Genomic DNA, 26,069 nt, shown 5'->3' with positions numbered 1-26,069 from the left:
AAGTACTTTGGTAGTAGAAATAAATGTGTGGAATATTTTCTAAATGGGGAGAAAATCCAGGAATCTGAAATGCAGAGGGACTTGGGACTCCTTGTGCAGAACACCCTAAAGGTTAACTTGCAGGCTGAGTTGGTGGTGAGGAAGGCAAATGCCATGTTAGCAATCATTTCAAGAGGTCTAGAATACAAGAGCAAGGATATGGTGCTGAGGCTTTATAAAACACTGGTGAGGCCTCACCTTGGGTATTGTGAACAGTTTTGGGCCCCTCATCTTAGAAAAGATGTGCTGGCATTGGAGAGGTTCCAGAGGAGGTTCACAAGGATGATTCCAAGAATGAAAGGGTTATCATACAAAGAACGTTTGATGGCTCTGTGTCTGTACTTGCTGGAATTCAGCAGGATGAGGGGGGATCTCATTGAAACCTTTTGAATGTTGAAAGGCCTAGACAGAGTAGATGTGGATAGGATGTTCCCCATGGTGTGAGAGTCTAGGACAAGAGGGCACAGCCTCAGGATAGAGGGGCACCCTATCAAAACAGAGATGCTGAGAAATTTTTTTAGGCAGTGGGTGATGAACTTGTGGAATTGGTTGCCACAAGCAAATGTTACTCTGCTATTTAAGAAGGGTGGGAGGCAGCAGAAAGGAAACTATAGACCTGTTAGCCTGACATCAGTGGTTGTGAAGTTGTTGGAATCAACTGTTAGGGATGAGATTACAGAGTACCTGGAAGCACATGACAAGATAGGCCAAAGCCAGGATGGTTTCCTGAAAGTAAAATCCTGCCTGACTAACCTACTGCAATTCTTTGAGGAAATTACAAGCAGGGTAGACAAAGTAGATGCAGTAGATGTGGTGTACTTGGATTTTCAGAAGGCCTTTGACAAGGTGCCGCAAATAAGGCTGCTGAGCAAGAAAGAGCCTATGGAATTATAGGGTACTTACTAGCATGGCTGGAGCATTTGCTGGTAGGCAAAAAACAGAGAGTGTGAATAAAGGGATTCCATTCTGGCTGGCTGTCGGTTACCAGTGGAGTTCCATAGGGTCAGTGTTGGGACTGCTGCTTTTTACAATGTAAGTCAATGATTTGGAGTATGGTATTAATGGATTTGCGACTAACTTTGCCAATGATACAAAGATAGGTGGAGGAACGGGTAGTGTTAAGGAAACAGAGAGCCTGCAGAGGGATTTAGCTAGTTTAGGGGAATGGGCAAAGAAGTGGCAATTGAAATACAATATTGAAAAGTGTATGGTCATGCACTTTGATGGAGGAAATAAACGGGCAGACTATTATTTAGATGGGGAGGGAATTCAAAATGTAGAGATGCAAAGGGACTTGGGAGTCCTTATGCAAGACACCCTAAAGGTTAACCTCCAGATTGAATTGGTTGTGGGGAAGGTGAATGCAATGTTGGCATTCATTTCTAGAGATATAGAATATAAGAGCAGGGATATGATGCTGAGGCTCTATAAGGCACTTGTGAGACCACACTTGGAGTACTGTGTGCAATTTTGGGCTCCTTATTTTAGAAAGGATATACTGACATTGGAGACGGTTCAGAGAAGATTCACAAGAATGATTCCAGGAATGAAAGGGTTACTGTATGAGGAATATCTGACAGCTCTTGAGCTGTATTCCTTGGAGTTCAGGAGAATGAGGGGGGATCTTATAGTAACATTCCGAATGTTAAAAGGCCTGAACTGATTAGATATGTCAAAGTTATTTCCCATGGTAGGGGATTCTAGGACAAGAGGGCACGACTTCAGGGTTGAAGAACATCCATTTAGAACTAAGATGCGGAGAAATTACTTTAGTCAGAGGGTGGTAAATCTGTAGAATTTGTTGCCATGAGCGGCTGTGGAGGCCAAGTCATTGGGTGTATTTAAGGCAGAGATAGATAGATTCTTGATTAGCCAGGGCTTCAAAGTTTATGGGGTGAAGGCAGAGGAGTGGGGATGACTGGAAGAATTGGATCAGCCCCCATGATTGAATGGGGGAGCAGACTTGATGGGCTGAATGGTCTACTTCTGCTCCTATATCTTATAGCTGTGGAGGCCAGGTCATTGGATGTATTTAAGGCAGAGGTTGATAGGTTCTTGATTGGACATGGCATCAAAGGTTATGGGGAGAAGGCCGGGAACTGGGGTTGAGGAGGAGATAGGAAAAAAGGATCAGCCATGATTGAAAGACGGAGCAGACTCGATGGACCAGATGGCCTAATTATGCTCCTATGTCTTATGGTCTTATGGTCTAATCAGGGTTAGGGTAAATGTATGTCCATGGTCATCATATGGTGCAGGGATCCCCAACCTTTTTTGCATTGTGGACCGGTTTAATATTGACAATATTCTTACAGACCGGCCAACCGGGAGGGCGGGGGGGGGGGTGACGGGGGGGGGGGTCGGGTGGTGTTCAAGTAGGGTTGCCAACTTTCTTACTCCCAAATAAGGGACAAAAGTAGCAGTCAAATATGGGACACTTGTGTTTACCCCAAGAAAGGCTATCATGACAATGAAGACTTGCGCGGGCACCTGTGTGCGCATGCTTGACGTGCACATGCTTGACGTGCGCATGTGTGTACATGCTGATTTTTTTCTACAAATCAGTTTTGGCTTAATCTTCCCGATTCTGTTAAGTGAAACTACACTGTACATACATTATTTCTACTTTATATAGGCTATGTATTTATCATATCATTCCTACTGTATGTTATTTTAAGTTTTATGTGTTATTTGGTATGATTTGGTAGGTTATTTCAAGTTCAACAGTGCATGACAGGGAATGAGGAAAGGTGCAGCTGACTCATATAATTTCATATCGCCAAATCATTTCCTCGTGGCCTGGTAGCACATGCTTTGCGGCCCGGTAGTTAGGGACCACTGATATGGTGGACTGAAGGGCCTGTTTTTATGTGGTTTGATTCTACAGCATGATTCTGTGATTAGTGGCACCTAAAGAAATGAGAATAAAAGTTAACATTAACTAAATTGCTGTATATTGTTTAGTTGGCAAATGGTTTGACACAACTTAATGCTGAGATAGAAATCCTATCAATTTCCATAATGATCCTCGAGACCAGACTGCAATAATCCAGGAGGCAGTAAAAATGACCTGACTAAATGGGAGACATCTGTTCAGTGGGGGCTGTGATAACTATTAACCCAAATTCACCCTCTACATCACTGACAAGTCAGCAGCTTCATAGTGCCTGCTAATTTCCATAAATTCAATCTGTACTCACCAGTTCTCATACTGTTCTTTACTAGGACACAGGGCACAAGACATTCATATCATTCGTGCCTGGAATTACCACAAATAGCCCGCAGAAAAGAGGAGGTGCATTGTGTCTGCTGATGGTACTAAGATCAATCTGAATGCTGTGCTATGGAAGAAGCAATGATGGCTGGACATTGGTACAAATATTCTTCATAAACTGGCAATCACCAATCATTCTCTCAGGCACTTCACATTCACATGCATTGCTGCTTGAAAGTGCACCTCCAGGCTCAATGGAAGCTTTTGTTCTGCTGTTATAAGACTGCTGAATGGGCCTCTTGTACTCAAAGAGAGAATTCTTGTCCTCTCAACCTACCTTGTCATGGACCATGCACCTTACTGTGTACCTGCATCGCACTTTCTCTTTAATTGCAGCACTGTATTTTGGGGCAGCATGGTAGCGTATGGCTAGCATGATGCTTTACAGTACCAATGACCCCAGTTCAATTCCCGCTGCTGCCTCTTAGGAGTTTGTACGTTCTCCCTGTGACCGCGTGGGTTTCCTCTCGGGGCTCACATTTCTTCCCACAGTCCAAAGATGTACTCGTTGTTAGGTTAATTGTCCATTGTACGTTGCCCCGTGGTTAGGCTAGGGTTAAATCAGGAGTTGCTGGGCAGTGTGGCTCCAAGGGCTGCAAGGGCCTATTTTGCACTGAATCTCAAAAAAATAATTTGTGCATTTTGTTATTGTTTTTCCCTTGTACCTCCTTGAAGTATTGTGTTTTGAAATGACCTGTATGGATGGCCTGGAAAACTAAGTTTTTCATTGTACTTTGGTACATGAGGCAATAATAAACCAAGTATCAATAACAATACTTGCACAGACACCACACCAAATCTTAACCCTATTATCACCCATTTAACCACATCAGTCAAGCACATTGCAAGGTGGTCACTGGACACATTCCTCAAGAATGCTGAGTACTGAAGGAAGCTGTGACAATGAAGCAGCTTGCATGTGTTAGCCCTAGTATGATGGAGCATTGGTCAGCTTGTGGGCACTGACGAGGCTCAAATAACTAAAGAAGGCAGTACTCTCTTCCTGCTCTCGTCCTACTTCTCTTCTAACCTAAAGCTGCTTGTACTTTCCAACCTGTTCTCTCCATACCCTGTCCCTTTTTACTGCAGCTTTTTAAGAAGGGATATTAGTAAGGCACTGAAGAGCAAGTTAGTCAAGTTCACCTTTGCTGGCATCTAGCTCGGTACCGGATTCATCTTAAACTGAACAAACACGAGATATGTGTGCGGTGACAAGTGAACTGCAGCCATGTCGAGCCTGCCCAGTTGCCCCTCCCTGAACTCTGCCTTGGTAAAACAGCCAATGTAATCAAAAACCCTACCCATCCCAGACATTCCCTCTTCTACCTCCTCCCACAGGGCAGAAGATACAAAAGCCTGAAAGCATGTACCACCAGGCTCAAGGACAGCTTCTATTCCTTTGATATAAGACTACTGAATAGATACCATACCCATAAGATGGTTGCTTGACCATACGGTCTATCCTATCATGGTCCTTGCATCTTACTGTCTGCCTGCAATGCGCTTTCTCTTTAACTGCAAAGTTTCATTTTGCATTCTGTTATTGCTTTTCCCTTGTACTACCTTGAAGTATTGTGTTGTGAAACGATGTGTATGAATGACATGAAAGACTATGTTTTTCACTGTACTTTGATACATATGAGAATAACAGCTAATTACCAATAAGGTGGAGAAAGAGTTTTTGCTGCTGAAAGTTGAGATGAGGACTTCTGCTGATGTGCAATAAAGGAATGAAAAGCATGCTCATGGTGGAATGAAGTGCCAACACTATTATCGTGACCGTGATGTAGAATTGGTCAGCCAATACCTGGTTGCATCCCAATGAGCACCCACCTAAACTCCGGCTGCTGCAACAAAGGTACTTTCTTCTGCATCTTAGCTCCCACTACCACCCACCCTCCAAGTCATGTGCAACATCACCAGGAAGCCCATTCATTGCTGGATGCAAATGTTTTGTGCACCATCTTGCTACATGCTTGACTGATATGGTTAAATAGATGACAATAGGGTTAAAAGTTTTCAACAGCAGCGACATGACCCTGAGAAAGTGTTGCACCAAATATGCGAAGAAACCAAAAAAGATAAAGGTATTATAGTGATTGCTAAAAGAAAACAAACCAGCAACTATAGTCCAGTCAGGAGATGATCCCTGTAAATCTCTTCAGGCAAACAGGCTAAGCCAGAGAGTGCAGAGCTCCCGTGGGCGACAGAGTGGATAATGAGTACAGCTGCTGCCTCACAGGCACAGGTACTCGGGTTCAATCCTGACCTCTGCTGTTACCTCTGAGGAGCTTGCATGTTCTCACTGTAACTGTGTGGATTTCCTCGTGGTGTTCAGGTATCTTTTGCCATCCCAATGATAGGTTCAATGGCCACTGTAAATCTCCTCCAGGGTGCAGGTGAATGGTAGAATTTGGAAGGGGTTTATGAGAAGGGCCAGTTTTCCTGCTGTGTCCTTCTATGACACAATAGGGCAGTTATTAACATTGTGACCTGTCTGTTCTATTCTCTGTAGACAGTCATCGTATACAGACCTCTGCAAATCTATTTCTGATGGCAAGACATAAGGTCCTCCCAGTCAGTGGCCTCTGTGTCAGTTTTTCTGTCACTTTTTACATCAAACCCCGAAATGCACAGCAAAATGCATGGGACCTAATTTCATCCTGTCATTCTGTGAGTTGACTATTTGGATTTGTTGTCGACTATTATATCTCATACTTGAGCCACATCAACCTACAGATTCTTGTTAAATTCAGATTTGCATTTAAGCAATATGTACATATCTTTGATGATGTTAAGCTCCATCAGTGTTTTGAAGTCATGACTTTAGACATTGGAGGAGGTTTCCCAGTTTGAAATGAAACACTTGCTATACTTTTGACCTTTGGGCTGATTAGGAAATGGAAACAAAAGCAATTTATTTCCAGACAGCTATAATTCTGTTACCCAGTATTGCTGAAGAAAAGGATTAACTATGCTCAGAAGTACAGTTGTTTCAGTTTTCTCAATGTTCTTGGATGAATAATCCAGAGATTATTCATCCAAATTCGTGCCTTATCATGATGGTCTGAACATTTGAATTCAGTTTCAAAGATGTAGAAACTGCACATAAAGATGACATTAATGTTGGAATGTCCTAACATGTATAGAACCAGTCCACTAACATACAAGCACTTCAAGAAGGAATCCTGCCAGCTTCATGCATTATGGTCCTTACATACGCAACTCAAGTCTCACAGTTAACTCTTAATTGCCCACTACATTGGCTCAACAAGCCACAATGTTACATATAACAGATGCCAACCAGGAAGGGCATCTCTGAAAGCCATTGAGGTTTTCTCCCCTTGATCAATAACCACCCTTGGAAAACAAATGGAATCAGACTTTTCATTAAGAACTACAGCTTCCCTTTCAGGTGACTTGCTGCTACACACTGCTCAGGCTCAGTACATGGGGAAGTGTGAGCGATTAATTGGGCAGAGAGAAACAGGAATGACAGGAAAATTGTGTGCCTCTCTCAGAAAGGTTTATTGTGTCATTTTGCTAATCAGAGTAGCATCAAGAGGTGTAGAGAGTGAAAATGTGGACTAATTTCTGTCTTTTGATGAAATAATCACAGCTATAAAATGTTCAAACAAAGCTGAACAAGCTATTGACTTGTAGAGTTGACATTTTCCTTGCAGCATAACTCATCTGATCAGGGTTTATCATTGGGAGTTTAAGATTTTCTTTACGGGCTGATATTTGGGAGATTGTTTTACCATCAGCCTTGAGAAATTGATCCCGATGGTGGATGAGAATATATCACACTACATTTTATTTAGAGCTGTATCCGTCCATGTGAGATACTGTCTTACTCTCTGTGTCAGTGGAAGTACATTTAGAATATTTTCCCTTAATTCAATGTTAGCCTGTTCAAATCATTTACTGATAAAATCAGACTAAGGACAGGGGCCTTGAGAAATATGGATTTGAACAGATATAGGATGAGATGGAGTGAATGAGCCCTCGGAATGTAAAAGCTACTTTTAACAAGATATGGTTTTTCATTAATTAAATAAGAGCACAAATGTAATGTATTATGATGAAGAATTACTGAATTGGTGAATTTGGTTCCAAATTGATCACATGTAAATTCCAATGTCTCATTGAGAAGTTGAATGTCAGTTTTTTTAAAAAAGCTGGCATCATCAGCAATTGTCACTCAGTCATTTAGCAAAAAAACAACCAGATCATCGGAAGGAAAATCCCCCCAGTCCCCTTATTCAGCCTGGCCTAACTATAATTCCATTGCACAACCAGCCTCTTATAGCTATTTAGATATAGTAAACTGCTTCAAGAAGAACCATCTCACCATCTTTGGGCAAGTGGGATGAGTAATGTACAGCAACACACATCAAAGTTGCTGGTGAACGCAGCAGGCCAGGCAGCATCTCTAGGAAGAGGTACAGTCGACGTTTCAAGCCGAGACCCTTCGTCAGGACTAACTGAAGGAAGAGTTAGTAAGAGATTTGAAAGCTGGAGGGGGAGGGGGAGGGGGAGATCCAAAATGATAGGAGAAGACAGGAGGGGGAGGGATGGAGCCAAGAGCTGGACAGGTGATTGGCAAAAGGGATACGAGAGAATCATGGGACAGGAGGTCCGGGAAGAAAGACAAGGTGGGGGGGGGAACCCAGAGGATGGGCAAGGGGTATATTCAGAGGGACAGAGGGAGAAAAAGGAGAGTGAGAGAAAGAGTAATGTACATATTGCCGCATGTTAGGAGTTAATTGAAAACAAAGCCAAAACATATTTGAAGTATTCCCTGCTCTTAAAGTTGATCCTTGGAAAGAACTGAAATTTATAGCTTAATTAGCACAGCACAGTGGTAACACAGTTGATATTGCTGCCATGCAACTCCAGCAACCCAAGTTCAATCTTGACCTTGGTCGATAAACCTTCAGAGTTTACTGGCTCTCTGTGACCCCATTTGCAATAGTTTCCTCCTCCATGCTGGAAGGTTAATTGGCTACTGTAAATCACCTTAGTGTAAATAGGTGGCAGGAGAAACCCTAGTGTTAATAGGTGGCAGGAGAAACACAGGGGAAATGATGGGTACTTAAGAGAGATGTAGTTACAAAGAAATAAGTGTGTGAATTGGGTTGGTGGGATAGCTCTGAGAGCCACCATAAGCTGGATAGGCTGAGTATTGTAAGGAAGTACAAGATATGATGTGTTTAAGAATTAAGTGCACTTTGCCTCTATGGAAACAACCTGATGTGAAAGATCTAGTGAAGATTACTTTAAAGCATTACCAAAGTTAAACACAAGCTGGGTAACTTTGTGAAGTGGTAGAATTTGCTGCAGTCCAATGTTAGCTGGTGAAGCCAAGAAAGATTATTCAATCCGTTCCACTTTCTAAGTCTCAGCATTGGGGTAAAGGTACGGAAACACAGAAATTTGCTTTGTAGCATATGCATCGTCTCAATCATACTTACAAAAACATTACCAAAGTCCCCCAGAGTGATGAGATGGGATTGGACTACATTGGTAAGACTCTTCAACAAGAACAAAATGAGAGAGACCCACAATGCAAAGAATGCACAGGACATTATTTTGCAAATTTGACTCATTTTTATCGTCTTGGATTTAATCAGGTGAGTAACCTGCTATGTGTTTCTTTTAAATCCATCTGTGGCTCATCTCTCCCATCACAGGGACTCTTGGAATTATGAATCTTCACAACTTGTTCTGATATAAGAGGTCGTACAAGTTCTTCTTTCAAACCAATGTTAGGGTTAGGGTAACCCTAACCCTAAGATGTACCCATCAAGTTCTGATGAAGCATGTTGTTTGTGAAACTTCTTTTCATCATTGTGACCTGATCTGGTTGAAGTCTTCCCCTTTCCAACGTTTCTTCTTTTACCCTGAGGTATCCCAGGAATACATCTGTACTGATGTATGGGGTGCCACTTAATGTAGGTTTTTTGCTCAGTGTCCTTCCTGTAATAACCATTTATAGTTTCCTATTAATGATGTTCTCTCTCGATTTAATACTTCCTTCTTCTGATTGGTTGAAGAATCTCTTTCACAATGCCAGGACTTCCAAAGATACAGGGCTAATGACGTATGTCTGAACAGTTGTCAGAGTTGTAGAGTCTTGTAGAGTTACAGAAACCTGCTAACCATCAAACACCCAGTTATGTTATTCCCATAGAAATCCCATTTTATTTTTCCACATTTCCATCAACTCCCCCAAAATTTTACTACTCATCCAGTTTGGGGCAAATTATAGTGGCCTACCAACCAACTCACACACTTGGTCACAAGGAGAACATTCACTCTCCACACATGTAGAGCCCAAGGTCGGGACTGAACCCAGTTGTGAAGCTGCCAGGCACAGCTTGTATAGCCATGCCACTGTGAAACATTGCAAACAGCAAGGCCTCACAATAAGCAGTGTAGCAACAGAGTTATAAAAAAAAGTTCAGCACAGAAACAAGCGCTTTGGCCCATCTAGTCCACGTCAAACCATTTAAATTACCTACTCCCATCAACCTGCACTGGGACATAGCCCTCCATATCCCTACCATCCATGTACTTATCCAAACTTCTCTTAAACTTTGAAATTGAGCACACATGCACCACTTGTGCTGGCAGCTCATTCCACACTCTCACCACCCTCAGACTGAAGAAATTCCCCCTCATGTTCCCTTTAAACTTTTCACCTTTCTCCTCTAATCCATGACCTCTGATTGTAGTCCCACCCAACTGTGTTATTATGTTTTCAGAATAAAGAACTTCAGTTCCCAATGAACAATGCTAGGGATTCACCCGGATCTGGAAGCTATGATGGTTAGCGGGCTACACGTGCTCAGCGCTGAACAGCAGTTCAGTAATAGTGTAAACCTGTGCCAAATTTGTCTTTATTAAGGACAACATAACATGGTTCAGAAGTCAGCGTAAGGTCTGAACATGGAGAATAAATGAATACTGTGAGCGACTGAGAAAGGGACACTCGTGACGTAGAGAAGCTGCTGGCCAGAGAACACGTTGTGTCCAGAGTTCTCAGAATGCAACAAAGAATTCAGGTGAGAAGCCAAGAGTTCCTGTCATAGATAAGCTGAGTCTTCCAACACCAATGTAGTTTACTGGCAATCTAATAGATAATTGGAAATGCTTCGTCAGTGATTTAATACATATTTTGCCGCAGGGTGGGAGTGACTGATGAAAAATTGAATTCATTATTTTTCTGCAAGTAATTGGCAAAGATACTTTAGACATCTATAACAGCTTTTAAATTGAAGGGACAGGCTTTACATTGGACACTCTGACGACAAAATTTGAGGAGACTTTTGTCCCAAGTAAAAAGATCACATTTGATGTATAAAGGTGTTAGCTTTGACCAATACTTTGCTGAGCTTCACACACTGAGTAAATCCTGAGAGCTTGGCAATTTGAGAGATTCACTAATTAGAGACAAAATAGTTTGTGGAATCCCAGATAATGTTCTCGGAGTAAGATTGCTCCATAAAAAAGACTTGGCACTGGGAAAAAGCTGTGAATATGTGCAGGGCAGTGGAGACCACATGTGTACAAGGTGAGAAGCTGCCCAGGGCAGAAACAACTGTGCATACTGTGGAAACAGAGGGGCAGCGCACAAGGCGTTACCCAAAGCAATAACAAAGCAAAAAGGGAGTCTCAAACAGCAAATAGAGTAAATGTGGAGGTAGTCACATTCCAAAGATGCGTTAGGTTTATGGAACGTCCTTCAACAATTGTGGGAAGAAGAATTATTTTGCAAAATGCTGCAAAGTTGGGGCTACCAAGAGGAAGATGCACACAGTTGATGAGACAATGGAGGAATTCTTTGTGGATTCTCTACAGACAGCTGGTGCTGGTAAGACAGAATGGTTTGTTCCAGTGACTGTGAATGAGACATAATTCTATTCAAGCTTGACAATGGAGCCCAGGTGAATCTAGTATCCACGGATGATTACAAGACTTTCTAAGAACAAGATTTACTTGGTGGTTAAAAGTGACAGGTTATACTGGAGAGAATGTTCCAGTAAAATAAGGCCATATATTGGCCTTCAAAGACCAGGGACAACACTTAAAGGCAAAGCTACTGGTTGTAGAAAAAAAGAATACAGCCAATATTAGGTCTGAGCGCATGTAAAAAGCTCAACCTGGTGAAAAGAGTTTTCGTAGTGGCTTCACAGATCGAAGAAGACCACACAACACTCATGGAAGAGTACACAGATGTCTTTGAGGGACTCAGATGTTTATCTGGTGTACACTAAATTCATATGGATGAGACAGTAGCTCCTGTTGTCCATGTGTGCAGAAAAGTTCTGTTTGCATTTAGAGACAAACTCAAACAAAAGCTAGCACACATGGAACTGATAAATGTCATACGGAATAATGAAGATCCAACAGATAAGGTGAGCTCTGTGGTCATTGCGCAAAAGAACAATGGAACATTGTGGATATGTCCAAACCCAAGAGATCTCAATAAAGCTATCAAAAGAGTGTATTTTGAATTGCCAACATGGGAGAAGATCAGATCCCGGTTTGCAGGTGTCACATAGTTTAGCAAGCTCAACTCATCCTCTGGGTTTTGGCAGATGAAGCTTGATGAGACAAGTTTGTGACTGTGTGCTTTTAGCACACCCCAGGGAAGATATCACTTTTTTTGTCTACAACATGGGATTCGGTCCACACCAGAAGTCTACCATAAAACCATCTCTGTGACCTACCTGGTATTGAGACTATGATGGATGATATTATCATCTGGGGGTCCACCAAGGATAAACATGATGCATGACTGGGACAAGTGCTTGACGTGACACGGAATGTCAGTTTGAAATTAAATAAATTGAAATGTGAGTTTGATGTTCAGAAATTGACTTTCATAGGAGATGTCATTCTGAAGAGGGAGTGAAGCCTGACCCAAGAAAGACATCAGCCACTGAAAACATAGAGAGGTCCCAAAACAAGGAAGAGGTGAGATGTTTCTTGGGGATGGTGACTTACCTGGCTAAATTCATCCCTCGAATCTCTACTAGGTCACTCCTCGTGCAGCATAATGAGTGGATTTGGTCTCACAAGCAAGAAGAGTGTTTCCGGATGCTGAAAAGAGTCCTAACTGACGAGCCCATGTGGAAGTTTTATAATGCCAATGTGTATTCATGATTATTGGACATGCAGAGCTGAACTGTCAGTAGTGGGAGATATGATCTTCAAATGGAACAGGTTGTTTCCAGTGTTGCTATGCAAAGAAATACTCCAGAAACCATGATACATCTTGGTGAGGAAAAGTGTAAATGAAGAGCTTGTGAATTGATGTACTGGCCAAGAATGAAGCAAGACATCACCAACACCACTCCTTAACGTGAAATATGATTATCTACAGACCAAAGCAGTAAACAGAACTGCTTCCACCACACCCTGTACCAGACGGACCATACTTCAAAGTGGAATGGAATTGTTTGATTGTAATGGGAAGAGTCATATTGTTGTAACAGATTATTTTTCCAATTACCCAGAGGGTGCAACAATGCAATCAACATCCAGCAAAGCATTCATCACCATCCTGAAAGGTGTGTTTGCGAGACATGGAGTTCCATGTGAAATAGTATCAGGCAATGGGTCCACAGTTTTCAAGCTGTGAGAAGCTGTGAGTCCTTTGTCAATGATTGGGGGTTTTGATATATAATTTCAAGCCAACACCACTCAGTATCTAATAGCCTTACAGGGAGTTCAGTCAAGGTAGCGAAGAGCCACGTGAAGAAAGCCCAAGATGGATGAAAGGATTTCCACAAAGGTCTGAAGATACACAGAAGTGTGCCACTGCAGAATGGCCCTTCACCAGCCCAAATGCTGATGGGTCAACATATAAGCACTAACATTCGAGTGCACGAAAACCTGTCGACACCTAAAGGAGCACACAAGGTCAAATTAGCTAAAGTGAAAGGGAAAGAAAAACAGAAACAGTATCATGACAAGACTATGAAAAGCCTACCCCTCCTGAAGCTTGGAGATCGTGTGAATCTGAGATCACTATTCTGGCACATGGTCCATGCAAGGATATGTGCAAGAGGAAGTATCTCCACATTCTTACTGGATCTAAGTGAAGCAAGAGACTGAGTTTCTAATGCAAATCTGTTTCATTGGAGGATATGTCTTTTCACATAAGAAAAGGAACTGTGTAGATTTATGACCCCAAGCTCCAACTCATAGCTTTGATGCATTACCTGTTAGTACACCAAAGGGGTCAGCCGATGTAATAAATAACCATGTCAGTCAGAGTTCTCAGAAAGACACAAATATTAATGCACAAAATGCAAGCAATACTCCTGAGGAAATGTATAGCAAACTAAAAAGAATCATTAATCCACCTCAGAGACTGATAGAAAGTTGTTGAGTGGATAAATGTCTACTCATTACGATTGAAGTTGAAAATTCAGGGGAAAAAAAGATAAAGAACTGGCTACAGAATGTAGATATCTTTGTTGAAAAAGATTATTGTTCCTTATACATTTAGGAGGATGTAATATTGTGTCTGTTTTTCTTTTTTTTTGACGTGTGCCTGCGTGCATGTGAGTCTGTGCATGTGTGTCTGCATCTGCATGCGTGCACGTCTGTGCATGTGCATCTGTGTCTGTGTGCATGCATCTGTGATGATGTCTTTTTCATGGCTTTTTACAAGGCACGGAGCGAGAGAGAGGCTGTGTGGCGCGCCACTCCCCACACAGACATTTTCGCAGTATTTTTCCCTTTATTTTATGAGGTTGAGTTGTGATCTCGGCACTCAACCCGGCATGAATAGAAAACGTACTCGGGAGCAGACCCGACTGGTTTCGAACCTAGGAACCTCCACTCTCTGGTCCGGCTCTGATGTCTTTGCACCACCAGCTGGCCCGTGTCTGTTTTTCTTTAAAGGGTGAATGTTATATATGTGCATAATAAAGAACTTCATTTCCCAGTAGGAAATGTGGATGGTTCACCCAGGACTGGAAGCATTGATGGTAAACTGGTTGCATGCACTCAGAGTTGAAATGAACCCAGTAATAAAGTACTTACCCACACCAAGTTTATTTTTACTAAGAACAAATGTAACACCAAAGGCAGTGGTAAAAGCCCGCTTGAATTACCTTATCTATATTCAATGACTGGATAATTTATTTTAATTATGTTTGTTGAGCAACAACCATTTGCCAGCATATTAGGGGGAGCTTACCTGATATTCTACAAAGTGCCTTATAACTTCTTTTCATTTTGAAAAGCCAATTGGACTTTGATTTAGCATCTTACGTGAAAAGACATGCCCTCCAATGAAACAGATTTGCACTAGAAACTCAGCCAACATTATGTACTCATGTATCTGGTGTGAAATTTGAAACCACAACTTCTTAGCATAAGGATGAGATTGAAGCCACAAGTTGGCCTAAGTTAAAAAAAATTCAAATCTACCTTCATTGGACTATTCTCCAAATTATTAGCTTATATCAAAGGACATAAAGAAAACAAGACATCGAGTGGAAAAAAATCCCATTTATGTTTGTAGTAGCTATCAAGTCCTTTCTTAAAATTCTCTTTGTTTTATTGCTGTCTGACATTCTAACATGGGAGAGGGTAGGGAAGTGCAAGTTCATTCTGACAGCTGCTAACTGGATTATTTTAAAAATAGAATAGAATGGGAACATTTATTTACACTTACTTGAATCTTAATTCTATGTATAAATCCTCCAGATTTTTATTTGCCTACTTCAATCTAATTGTTCAATTTTTCCTTCATTCCTTTTATAAAAACCAAACACAATTTTATTATTTTCAAGTAACCGCCTTGGGAAAAGCTGAAGACACTCAGCTTTTCTAATGTTGTGTTGGTTAATTCTAGGTTGCCTCTGAAACTATCTTTAATTGGAAAAAGCACCATATTTTTAACCTTGCATATCTTCTCTCCCATGGCTTTGATGTCTGCAGCTTCTGTTCATTTGATACTTATTTTCATTCAAGAATCATGATGCAAAGAGGGTCATTTTGTTTTTCCACATTCATAATATGTGACTGATTATTGTCCCAGCAAGATACCCATCAAGTGAAGATCCATGGCAGAACCTACAACTCCTATAAATTATGCAATCAAGTGACTGGGCATCTAATGGATAACAGTATTTAATATGTATGCATGAAAGGCTGTCAAAGCTTCTAAACGGAATTCCCAACTTGTGACTCACTCAGCAAGTTCTAACTAAATCCAAGCAAATAAAAGTGATTTAAAAAAATTATGAACGTTCTGAGAAAATGTCATCAACATTCATTTGTCTCTCTATCCACAAGACACTGCCAAACCAGCTGAGTATTTCTAGATTCCCTTGAATTTATTTCAGATTTCCATCATCTGCAGCATTGAAACAAATCTGGCCTGTTCTTATGGATATTGTAGACAGATGACTTTTCATTGCCTGCTGATAGCCCGTACATTAACAATTGTGCAATGGGTAGTGTAAAGGGAAAGTAGGATCCCTAGGGACTGAAGCTGATTTGCTATTTTTGTTAGACATCAATATATATTGTGCTATGTTAGTTCATAGAAATGAAGCACATGCTTGGCTGGTTCCTACTTCCATACTATCAACTGACTTAACTCAATCTACCTTGCTAACAAACAAAAATCAACAAGTCATCCATGAATAAATAACTGGTAAAGACAATCAGAGAGGCTGAATGGCCTATATTTATTTTTTTGTGATTTATTGCCCACTTGCTAATGTACGATCTGGAAATGTGCATTGCGTGTATCGCCAGGATGTCTGATTGGATGTATTCCTCAGCGTTTCAGTACTGTGAGTTCTTTGCTCCAGTTACTCCTGCTTGCTAGACCCTTGCCACTTGCTGATTCCCATGCTCATTCCCTCCAAGTACCCTTTCCACACTGAATGGAAAGTCAACACACCCTTTCTTTCCCAACTGGAATGCCCTTGATTCAGACACTGAAGGTAGTGGGTTTATGGAATGAGCTGCGAGTAGCTGAAGCAAGTACAATTACAATATTTTCAGGTACATATATTACAGCTGGGGTGCCTAAGACTTTTGCAGAGTACTGTGTTTCTCAATGTGGTGTGAAGGACAAGTTTGTAAACTTGGTGGGAACAAAGAACGTTGGGAATGGCGAGGGTGGGGTGCCGCAGGAGAGGTGTGGGACAAGTGGCACGGGTGCGGACATACCCAGCACTGAGAGATCAGGCAAGGTCACTTGATTCCAAACAATTGGTTTATAGTCCATTACAGAAAGTCTCTCTGGTGTTTTCCGCTTCCTTCCCCTTTTCCCAACCATGATTCTCCTCTCCCTGCCTCCTTCCCACTCTCAGTCCATGATAGAGACCCATATCAGAATTAGGTTTATCACCACGAACATACGCCATGAAATTTGTTTTTCTTTTTGCAGCAGCAGTACAGCGCAATCCATAAAATTACTGAAGAATTTTTCAAAAGACTTAGGTACCCTAGCTATATATATGTCCCTAAGACTTTTGCACAGTACTGTGCATGGTAAGGAAAAATTAAGAAGCCTATTGGCTAAATGCAGGCAAATGGAACTTTCTCAATTAAGCAACTTGGTTAGCATGGACAAGTGGGCATCACGGTACTGTAGCCATTACCATGATACTATTATAGCTTGGAGTGTCGGATTAAGCATTCATTTCTAGCATCCTCTGTAAGTAGTTTGTACATCCTTCCCGTGCAATGTGTGGGCCTTCTCCGAGTGCTCCAGTTTCTTCCCACAGTCTAAAGACGTACCCATTAGTAGGTTAGTTGGTCATTGTAAATTGTCCCGTGATTAGACTAGGGTTAAATTGGGGGTTCACAAACACGAGAAAATCTGCAGATCCAAACCAACACACACAAAATACAGGAGAAACCCAGCAAGTCAGGCAGCATCTATGGGAAGGAGTTTTGGGCCAAGACCCTGGTACTGATAAAGGGTTTTGGCCCAAAATGTTGACTGTTTACTCTTTCCCATAGATGCTGCCTGGCCTGCTGAGTTCCTCTAGCATTTTATGTGTGTTTCTTTAAATTGGGGTTTGCTGGTTGGTGCGGCTCGAAGGGCCAATTCCACAGTTTATCTCTAACTAGAATAAAAACGTCTTAAACTTGTCTCTTCCTCCTCAAAGTTCAGTATTTTTCTAATAATAGAAACTATTGTGTTCAAAGAAAATGAAGAAAAAAAATCATTATGATTTTTATTCCACAGTTACCTCACAACAGGCAAGGACGCAGTTGATGTTATATTTGTTATATTTATATTATATTTTATATTTTTTATATTATATTTATATATGTCTCAGTTGTAGGGAGATAAACATACAAAGTGTGGTGCTACCACTAACTACTGCGTAGATTGCAGTTAATTCTGTTCCTGAAACATCTTTGGGGAGTTATAATTGAAAATGCAGGTGGAGAATCATTGAGAACAGTGTTGGAAGAAAAAGTAAAAGTCTGTCCTGAAAAGAAAACAACTTAAAGGCGTTGCCAAGCCCAGACAAGCTGCCAGTGTTACGTTTCCTTTCATGCTGACCAAGTAAATTAGTTTCTATTGGTGGAAACAGATAGCTGATAAATTCAAGGCCATTTTGTGTGCTAGTGATGTTCACAACATCACTGGGTTATTTTGCAAGCAGCACTTCTAATTTTACATTTATTAAATAAACATTCTATTTTGTGCCAGATGTCCAGAAACAATGGAACTTGAAAGGGAGACATGACTGCGCAATAATCATAAAACCTACAGGTAAAACATTTAATAAAACATAAAAGACAATTAATGTTTGAAAATATTGTGGCCCATCTCAAGAGAAGGAAGGAAATCCGCTGAAGAATAACATTTGTTATTCTTTTGATGTCACATATAAACGCGCATTAGTTATTTCTTTCATCACTTTCTATCAGACAGATGACAGGAGTTCATCAGGGTAACTGATAACATAATAAGTGTATCTTCAGTTATTACAAAATAAATAAAATGTGCCAAATTTTTACTTCTGTCAGAAATTTCAGATAATTTGGCACTGACTCAAAAATGAGAAGACATCCAAATTAGTAACACATTCTAAAATTGGCACATTACCTAAGCTTCTCTCTCTCTCTCTCTCTCTCTCTCTCTCTCTCTCTTTCATTTCAAGTTGTGATATCAAAATTAAGAAATAAACATTACTGAGTTGAGAAGCAGATGCAAGATACAGATCAGTATTATGGGGTTGGTTTGGGAAAGTTGTACTGAAGTAAAAGGTCAACTACAATCTTATTAAATGGCAGAACAGACCAGAGAAGGTGAATAGTCTATTATAGTCTACTCCCACCTCTATCTCTTATGGATAGATGCCTCTGAGATTGAGAAAGCCATTGTAGTAAAGCATTGTACATGTTTTGAATGGGTTAGCAATCACTCATACTCTTCCTTTACTGATGATGCAAACTACAGAGAGAATCCATTCTGCACTTGATTTAGTCAGGGCTACTGCCAACTGCATTGGCTAATTCTGGGCACTCTGCATGCTTTTATTTCCAGTACGACATTCCTGTAAACTGCAGGCTAATGGTTATGTGTATGTTACTTCAAGAACTGGTCTATTGAACCTTTAAAGTGCGTTTCATTAAGATCCAGCCAATTACCTCCCAATCGGTCTACTTTCAACCTACTGCAAACTGATTCAAGATGGTGCCAGCAGTGCCATCAAATGGTACTTACTCATGAATAGCCTATTCACCAATCTCCCATTTTAGGATCAACCAAGACCATTCTGTTCCAGCCATCATAACAACTTGGTCCAAACACAGATGAAGGAACTGAATGGCAGGATGAAATACAGACTGGTTTTGTAATTGGCAGCGGTTGTCGGATTGTGACATCGAGGAGCCTTGGGAAAACTGATGTCAACATGCCTCCACGGTAAGATACTCAAATGGTGGAGTCATACAATACTGAGCTTAAGTCTTAGGCACATACATAGCTGGGATGCCTCAGACCCTTGCACAGTACTGTAGTAATTTTATGTATTGTACTGTCCTGCTGCAAAAAAAAGACAAATTTCATGATATTTGTGAGTGATGATAAAACTGATTTTCATATGGGTCTCTATTATGGACTGAGAATGGGAAGGGGGCAGGGAGAGGGGAATCATGGTTGGGAAAAGGGGAAGGAAGGGAAAGCAGTGGAGAGACATTTTGTAATGATCAAGTATCCAATTGTTTGGAATCAAATGACCTTGCCTGGTATCTCATTGCTCAGTGTGTCTGCACTCATGCCACCCACACGCCTGGCACTCCTTTGCCACCTGTTCCACACATCTCCCATGGTGCACACCCTTGCCATTCTCAAAATCCTTTGGTCCTGCCTGATTTACAAACTTGCTCTCCGCTCCACATTGACAAATACAGTACTTAGGCACTCTAGCTATATATATATATATATATGTGTCAGGGTGCTATCCAAAGTACAATCCTTCACAGCTGTTTCACCGATCAGCTCCTTTCCATCATTAGGCCAAAAGTGGGGTGTGTGTTAATGATTGTACATTGTTCAATCCCACTCCCAGTATCTCAGTAAATGAGGTCACTGTGGAGGAAGCACCAACAAATAAAACAACTTATGCCTGCTTGCAACAAGACCAAGACAATGTTCAGGCATATAGGCTGATAAGTAATGTTGTGTCACAAGGCTGGCCAGCATGGCCATATCCAAAATTAGGGTCTAATGTCCTGCCCTCAACATTCAATGTTATTAGCACAGCTCCGTTCTCCCACTTCGGTACTTTGGAGTTCACCATTACCAGAAACTTAAATGAACCAACCATATGCCATCTGGTGCAAGAGTCTTAGGCACCCTAGATGATTTTTTTGTATGGTTTCAGATAGTATGGCCTGCACAGAGTCCTGATCAAGGCTCTCTGGGGTTACCTAAGAGACCGAAGCAAGCAAGACAGTCAAAGTCAGCAGAAGAACTGTGGCAAGTTCTCCAAGATGCTTGGAACAACCTACCAGCCGATTTTCTTATAAATCTGCACAATAGTGTACTGAAGAGGTTTGATACAATTTTTTAAAGGCTGGTCAAACCAAATATTGATTTGATTGAGTTTTTTTTACTGTCTACTGCTCTTTATCATAATTTTTTTGATATTTAGAAACATTTCATTTCATTATTTTTGAAAGCACCTTTGCTTTACAGAATTTATTACATGACTTTTTCACAGTACTGTAAATGCAGTCTTGATAAGCACAAGCTAGAGGGTTGATAACCTACAGGAAGTGAAGCATGTTGTCACACACCACTTTCCACAAGACACGAGTCAGGAGGGTGTTCAAACTACCTCCACCTGCCCGAATATGTACGAAAGCACTGTTGGCGTACCCTCATCAGAAAGACTGCAGTTGTTCGAGAAGGCAGCTCACCAATATCTTCTCAGTGGCAATTAATGATGTGCATTAAATGTAGGCCTTGCCGGTGGTACCCACATATTGGCGAGAAACAAACAGAATATATTCCTTGACATAACAACACTAAAACAAGTACCCAACTGTTCCCAGCCACGTCAAAATAGATGCTTCAGTCCTTTCAACTACATTAAATAGAGGCAGTTTAGCAGATACTGATATTAGGCCCATAATCCCTGAAGTCCTCAGACGTGCATTAGAAGTGTAGTATAAACTTTGATTGCTTCACTTTCTCAGGCTTTGATTGATGTTGGAGTTATGTTGTTGTCTATCACCAAGTAGTTAACTCTCCTCAGACTAAGGGTCTCTTTCCACAATTTGTGTCTCCAGACAGAACCGTCTGGACAGAATTCAACCAAACAGGTACCACCTATGCCATAAGATTGCCTACTTTCAGTAAAAATATTTGTGATTAAAAGGTAACTACTGACAGGGTCAGGCTGAGTGTGAAACTTATTTTTAGAGAGTATTTATTCTGGAGAATTCCTTTCCTCTGATTCACTTAATACACAAAACAATTCCTCTTGACCTTTGCACATACTGAAAGATAGAGCAACCACTGCTTTCTGAGGCAAATAATTCCAAGAATTTACAACTATCTGTACAGAACAATTTTCCTCCTGACAGCCCTCTATTCTGAAATACTGCTCTTCAGTTTAGATGGTTAGGTTCCAAGTTAGAAGAAATAGCCCTTAACATTTACCCTGTTGATCCCTCTCAGAATGTTGCCTGCCTCTATGAAATCATCTCCCAACCCTCTTAACTCCTGTGAGCAAATAGCAATCTCACTCAACCTCTCCTCAGAGGACAACACACTCTTTGCTGCATAAAGCAGGTGGTTCCTTTTTTAGATACAGAGACCTAAATTACATACAAACAAGGTCTAAAACAACGCAAACACGAGGAAATCTGCAGAGGTTGGAATTTCAAGCAACACACATAAAAATTGCTGGTGAACGCAGCAGACCAAGCAGCATCTCTAGGAAGAGGTACAGTCGACGTTTCGCGCCGAGATCCTTCGTCGGGACTAACTGAAAGAAGAGATAGTAAGAGATTTGAAAGTGGGAGGGGGAGGGGGAGATCCGAAATGATAGGAGAAGATAGGAGAGGGAGGGATGGAGCCAAGAGCTGGAAAATTGATTGGCAAAAGGGATATGAGAGGATCATGGGACAGGAGGCCCAGGGAGAAAGAAAGGGAAAGGGGAGAAGCCCAGAGGATGGGCAAGGAGTATAGTGAGAGGGACAGAGGGAAAAAAAGGAGAGAGAAAAAAAAAAATAAAATAAATAAATAACGGATGGGGTACGAAGGGGAAGTGGGACATTAACGGAAGTTAGAGAAGTCAATGTTCATGCCGTCAGGTTGGAGGCTATCCAGACGGAATATAAGGTGTTGTTCCTCCAACCTGAGTGGGCTTCATATTTACAGTAGAGGAGGCCGTGGATAGACATATCAGAATGGGAATGGGACGTGGAATTAAAATGTGTGGCCACTGGGAGATCCTGCTTTCTCTGGCAGACAGAGCATAGGTGTTCAGTGAAACGGTCTCCCAGCCTGCGTCGGGTCTCGCCAATATATAGAAGGCCGCATTGGGAGCACCGAACGCAGTATACCACCCCAGCCGACTCACAGGTGAAGTGTCGCCTCACCTGGAAGGACTGTCTGGGGCCCTGAATGGTAGTGAGGGAGGAAGTGTAAGGGCATGTGTAGCACTTGTTCTGCTTACAAGGATAAGTGCCGGGAGGGAGATCGGTGGGAAGGGAGTCAAAAACAATCGGATTTTAGGAAGTATTTAATCTCTTATGCTGTGTTTCTGATCACTCCTTTTGTTGCTGTTTTGGGTGATTTTGATTGGGGCAGCCTGCAGATAATGAACTGAACATTCCTGGACTCTTTTGATTTTGTGCATTATATTCTTTGTTTTACACTCATTTTTTGTTGCCCTTTGCATGTTTTTTTTTGCGCATGAGGACATGATTTGGTGTTTTTCTTTGACCAGGTTCCATGGTTTTCTTTGTTTATGGCTGTCTGTGGGGAAACAAATCTCAGGGTTGTATACTACATACATATCATAAATGAACCTTGAATCTTTGAATCTTTGGAGAATGCCTTTTCTCTTAATGTACAAAAACAACCCCTTTGACCTTTGTGTGTAATATATACTCAATGACAAAGCAGCCACTACACTGTTCGATCTATTCAATCTCAACAGCACTTCCTTACCTCTGTTCCAGAAAGCTCCTTCCATTAAAGTCCCACCCCATTTCGCTTCCCAATTACTCATAGTAATGACATGTTTATATCAGCCATAAAGCCAAGATCCCTCTGTATGCTACCACTGACCATTTTCTCACCGTTCTTCCTCCCAAACTGAACAATCTCACATTATTCCATCTGCCTTATCTTCGTCCACCCACTTAGCCTGTTTATATCCTTTTGGTACCTCTCTGCATTCTCTCACTGCTCACATTCTCTCTTCATTTTGGAGCTGGTCCCTTTCCATTCTGTATTTATTCAGTCTCACCTGAATAGCTGAGAACCCAGGACTGGTCTCCATTTCAGCCCAAAATTAAAAGATGAAAAACAAATCTGCTGGAAAAACAGTTCATCTGTGTTGTATATGTAATGCCCTGGTTCATATTTTTACTGTTATGCAGTGTGTATTTCATTTTGGCAGCTCTGTAAGAGTACCTTCTTTTCAGTTTGCTCCATGTTCAGCTTGTTTAGGTTATTGTTGAAGATAAGAGATGAGGAGAAATGTGTGCCATCCAAATAGGATGGACGAATTAAGGGGGGGGTGTCTGTTTGATGAGTGACACTAGGGTTGGACTTGGGCTTATCTTTGGCGGGAGATGCTGGGGAGAACTGGTCATAGCATAAAATCTGGGGGGAAACCCATGTGTTCGAGATGGATTGTGAGCGACGTTCAGAAGGTGGTGTGGGCATTCACGCTGACCAAGGACCCAGCACATGAGTGAGTGACAGAGATGTTCGAGATGATCTCCAACTTGTGCACATTTGACTGTTTAATTAAAATGGGCCCTTTTCTTTTTGTTCTTCTCTACTAACCCTTTAGTTAAGATTCATAAATATAATTCCTTTAGTCGTATGCATTGTACTGAATGTTACTTCGTGGCACTAATTTGTAACAGAGTAGCAGATTACGCAGCATTCACACAGACCAGGGCTTGGCATGGGATCGAGCTGTCTCAATCTCACGAGTTTGCCAGGACTTTAGAGTACCTTCCCTAGACCTATGCAGCCAAAGAAACCAGGGTATTTCATATATTTTACTTAATCATATTCTCCAAGCTCAATTTTTTAACAGCACCCATTCAAAGTGTCTATGTGAAGAGATGGAATCAACTTTGATCAAAATAATCCAACACACTAAACATATGAAAGCAACAGTCAAAATGATCTCATTGGAGTTTTAATCAACACTTATAACTGATTCAAATCATGAAAATATGACAGAGCAGGGAAGACTGGAACTTGTAACACAAAAGTTACAGGTTGTAACATTGTACTTACAGCTGCATCTGTATTTACTCTGGAGAGGAAACAGAGTCTATCCATGTGAGCAAATGCAGCAGTAAGGTCATGGACCTCACAGATTTCAGAGGAGGAGGAGGTGTTTGCTGTCTTGAAGCAGATTAGGGTGGATAAACTCCCAGGCCCTGACTAGGTGTTTGCTCAGACTCTGGGGGAGGGTAGTGCAGAAATTACAGGGGCAATAGCAGAGATATTTCAAACACTGTTAGCAATGGATGAGGTGCCAGAAGATTGGTGGGCAGCTAATGTTGTTCTGTTGTATAAGAAAGATTCTAAGAATAAGCCAGGAAATTATAGGCCTGACATCGGTAGTGGGAAAGTTATTGAAAGGTTTTCTAAGGGACTGAATATATAAGTATTTGCATAAACAGGGACAGATTAGGGATAGTCAAAATGGCTTTATACATGCTAAGTCGTGTCTGACCAATCTTCTTGATGTTTTTCAAGGAAGTTGCCAGGAAAGTCGATGAAGGCAAAGCTGTGGATGTTGTCTTCATGCACTTTAATAAGGCCTTTGACAAGGTCTTGCTCGTGTGGTTGGTCAAGAAGGTTCAATTGCTTGGCATTCAAAAGGAGGTAGTAAATTGTTTTAGACTTTGGCTACGCAGAAGAAGCCAGAGAGTGGTAGTAGGTGGCTGCCTCTCTGTCTGGAGGCCTATGACTAGTGGAATGCCACAGAGATTAGTGCTAGGTCCATTGTTTGTCATCTACATCAATGATCTGGACGTTAATGTGGTTAACTGGATCAGCAAATTTGGAGATGACACCAAAATTAGAGGTGTAGTGGACAGTGAGGGAAACTATCAAAGCTTGCAGTAGGATCATGACCAGCTGTAAAAAGGGGCTGAAAATAGCAGGTAGTATTTAATGCAGGCAAGTGTGAGGTTTTGCACTTTGGGAGGACCAACAAGGGTAGGTCTTACATGGTGAGCGGTAGGGCATTAAAAAGTGAGAAATATGGATCAATAATTTCTTGAAAGTGGCATCACTGGTAAAAAGGTGATAAAGAAATCTTTTGGCACATAGGCATTCATAAATCAATATATTAAGTACAGGAGTTGAAATTGTATCAGATGTTGGTGAGGCCTAAGTTGAAGTATTGTGTGCAGTTTTGGTCACCTACCTACAGGAAAGATGTAACTTACAGAAAAAATTTACGCGGATGTTGCCAGGACTTGGGGACCTGAGTTATAGGGAAAGATTGAATAGGTTTGGACTTCATTCCCTGGAATGTAGAAGATTTGAGTGGAGATTTGATAGAGTTAGACAAAATTATGAGGGGTATAGATAGGGTAAAGCTTTTTCCATTGAAGTTGGGTGATACAACTAGAGGTCATGGGTTAAGGGTGAAAGGTGAAATGTTTAAGTGGAGCATGAAGGGGAACTTCTTCACTCAGAGGGCGGTGAGAATGTGGAACAAGCTGCCAGCACAAATGATGGATGTGGGGTTGATTTCAACATTTAGGAGAAATTTGGTTAGGTACATGGATGGGAAGAATATGGAGAGTTATGGTCTGGGTGCAGGTTGATGGGACTAGGCTAATAATGCAGCACAGGCTAGATGGACTGAAGGGCCGGTTTCTGTTCTGTTGTGTTCATGTCACATGGAGTGGGATTGGAAATCATATATTATCAGCTGTATTGACACATTTAGGTAGCACGTCAGATTATCAAATCATTGAGATTTGAACTCTTCAGTAGTGCCATCATTAGTTACAGTGCTGGAAA

Source organism: Mobula birostris, chromosome 12, assembly GCF_030028105.1.
Source record: "Mobula birostris isolate sMobBir1 chromosome 12, sMobBir1.hap1, whole genome shotgun sequence".
In the NCBI taxonomy this organism is placed as follows: Eukaryota; Metazoa; Chordata; class Chondrichthyes; order Myliobatiformes; family Myliobatidae; genus Mobula; species Mobula birostris.
This window is presented reverse-complemented; position numbering follows the sequence as displayed.